This window comes from Arachis ipaensis, chromosome B04 (assembly GCF_000816755.2).
Source record: "Arachis ipaensis cultivar K30076 chromosome B04, Araip1.1, whole genome shotgun sequence".
NCBI lineage: Eukaryota > Viridiplantae > Streptophyta > Magnoliopsida > Fabales > Fabaceae > Arachis > Arachis ipaensis.
Window position 1 is genome coordinate 63730280 of NC_029788.2, and position 3060 is coordinate 63733339.

Consider the following 3060-nt stretch of genomic DNA (forward strand, 5'->3'; position numbering starts at 1 on the left):
GTTAATGCCAAATGATAAGGGTCTCATTTACATGAAAGCTTCAACATGTAAGGGAGAAAACAATAGAAGCCATGGCATACCAGTGGTGCAAAATTTGCAACCATGGGAAAAAAGGTGGGTAATGAAAGACAATGTAAATTCATGTCAATGCAAAAGAAATATCAATAATATAAAAATTAGCATTGATTTAAATAATATTACCCAATCAGAATAAAACAAGTCATAAAGCACCAAGAAAATACCAGAAAAGATGTAACAGTTGAATAAGAATATTTGAACACCAATAATAAATTTAGAAAAAATAAAAATATGCAATGAATGAGAGTATACAATTAAATAAAATAAAATGAAAGTGAAAAAGAATGAGAAGTAGAAAAAGAAAGTGAGAAAGGAGAGAGAAGGGAGAATTTAGGATTAGAAAAGAAAAGATAAGAAAATTGGCACTAATCTGGATAGGTTGTGCGATGCTGGCGACGCGATCGCATAGGTGATGCGGTCGCGTGGTGCGCGATATGGTTGGGTGATGCGGACGCGTGGGACACATGATCGCGTGACTCGATTTGTGCTAGTGGCGCGAGTACAGCCTCGCGGTCGCACAACTCTCTGTTCAAAATTCAGTATTGCCAAAATCCTGGGTGACGCGATCGCGTGGTCGACGCGATCACGCGGGTGGCCTTATTTCCAATATGATGCGGACGCGTGGGTGACGCGTTCGCGTGGCAGGGCTTGTGCTACTAGCACGGGTCCAGCCCAACTCCAGCTCAACTTTCGGCCATGCACCTAGTTGACGTCGATTTTCAGGTCACGCGGCCGCGTGGGGCACGCGGTCGCGTAGGAGGCCATTATTCCCATATGACGCGGTCGCGTGGGGTGATTTGTGCCATTGGCACGCCTCCAGCGCTGCTCCTGCAAAACTCTTTGTTCATATTAATATTGTCTCCCATCTCCTTGCGACGCGGACGCGTCACTGATGCGGTCGTGTGGTCACTTTTTTTTTTTGTAATCTGAAAAATGCAGAATGCAGTGTTAATATGAATGTGATGCAAAACTCCAGGTTCAATATAACAAAATAAAATAAAATTCAAAAACAAATAAAACTAAATGAAAAAGGACGATCATGGGTTGTCTCCCACCTAGCACTTTTAGTTAAAGTCCTTAAGTTGGACATTTGATGAGCTTCCTGTTATGGTGGCTTATGCTTGAACTCATCCAGGAATCTCCACTAGTGTTTGTGATTCCAGTAACCTCTGGGGTCCCAAACTAGGCGTAGAAAGCCTTTAAGTAACTTAAAGCAAGTGACAAGGCCCCAAGAGTGTTGATTGCCGGGATGAATTCCGGGGTCCCAGACCTTGCCTTTGCACCCGTCTTTTGGTTGAGCAATATTGTTCCCTCTGGGTGGCAAGCAGTCTGAATTCTCACGTAAGCGGCCAAACAACTTCCTAGACCTATTCAGTTGAGCTTTATACCAACCCTTGCGTTTGAACTTAAAGCTTCCAACCATGATGAACCTTGCAGGACAATTCTTACCACTGGCCATCTTCCTCTTACTCTTAATATCACAAAGAGCTCTAAGTTGACCATCCGTCTCCAGTAGCCCATATTCAAGTGGGATTAGAAAGCTATGGGATATGAATTTTACCCACTTGAATGTTGTGAAGGATGATGGCAACTTAGGGGGAGGTATTTTTAATGAAATTGCAAGTTCCACTCCCTTGTGCTCTTCTCTGATAATTACCACCTCTTTGCAAGCTTCTTCAATTTCAACCTCTTCCTCTTGGTAGCTTTCTTTCAATTCAATCTCCTCTTCATTGCTTTCTAAGGGCATGGGAGGTTGTGCTTCTTCTTCTTGAATCTCCATCTCTTGATCAACCTCTTCCAAGTCTTCAACTATGATATGCTTTGGAGGTTGTACACCCTCCTCAGCATCAATTACAACTGTCTTGGAAGGAGGCTCTATGTCTTGACTTTCCCATGGAGGTTCTGCATCTCCTAAGTCTTCAACCACTTCTTCTTCTTCTTGAACAATGACAGCTTCTTCTACTTGTTCTAGTACGAATTCATTCTCTGTCTTGTCCACTGGGGTTTCTGGTATCTCCTTCATGCTACGCCCTTCATGAAATTGTCCACATGGGGCTGTGGTTGACCCTTGTATATTTGAGCGTCTAGAAGCCCATTGAATTAATGCTTGCTCCAGTTGTTGAACGGTTGCCTGAAATTTAATTACTGTTTCCCTTAGGCGAACCTCTGCTTCTCGGGTTGCCGGACTTGGACATGATACAAAAGAAAGTGGTGGTGGTTGGGAGTGATTGGATTGGAATTGGGGTGGTTCTATATATGGTTCATATGGCTCGTAAGGTGGTTGGTATGGTGGTTGAGGGTTAGGGTCATATGGAGGTGAATGGTGGTAGTTGGCTTGTGAGTGTGGTAGTTCAAAGTTGTGTTGAGGAAAGGGTTCATAGGCATATGGTGGTGGTTGTTGATAGTCCAATTGGAGGTGGTTGTTGCCTTGAGGGTTGATCAAATCCTTGTGGCTCCTCCCATCTTTGATTGTTCCAACCTTGATGCCTGTTCTCATTGTAATTTCTTCTTCCTGCAACATAATTGTAACCAGACTCATAGCCAAAGGGGTGAGAGTTCATAATAGCAAATAAAAATAAAAAATGAAAATAAAAACAAATTTAAATTAAAAGGTTATTTAAATTTTGAATTTGAAAATTAAATTTAATTTTGAAATTTGAAATAAGATAAGATAAGATAAAAATTTTAAAAATAAAAATCTGAAAATTTTTTTTTTCGAAAAAATTAATTAAAAATTAAAAATTTACAATAACCAATAATAAGGCACACGTTTGCAATTCCAGTAAAGAATTTCATAAAAACAGTCGTGTTGTAGATATAGTCTCTAAACCGACAGAAATCCCTTCGTACAAACGTTTTGGTTGTCACAAGTAACAAACCCCTTTGAAATTGATAACCGAGTATTCAAACCTCGGGTCGTCTTCTCAAGGAATTGCAGGGAAGTATGTTCTTATTATTGGTTATGAAGATTGTAAATTGGGG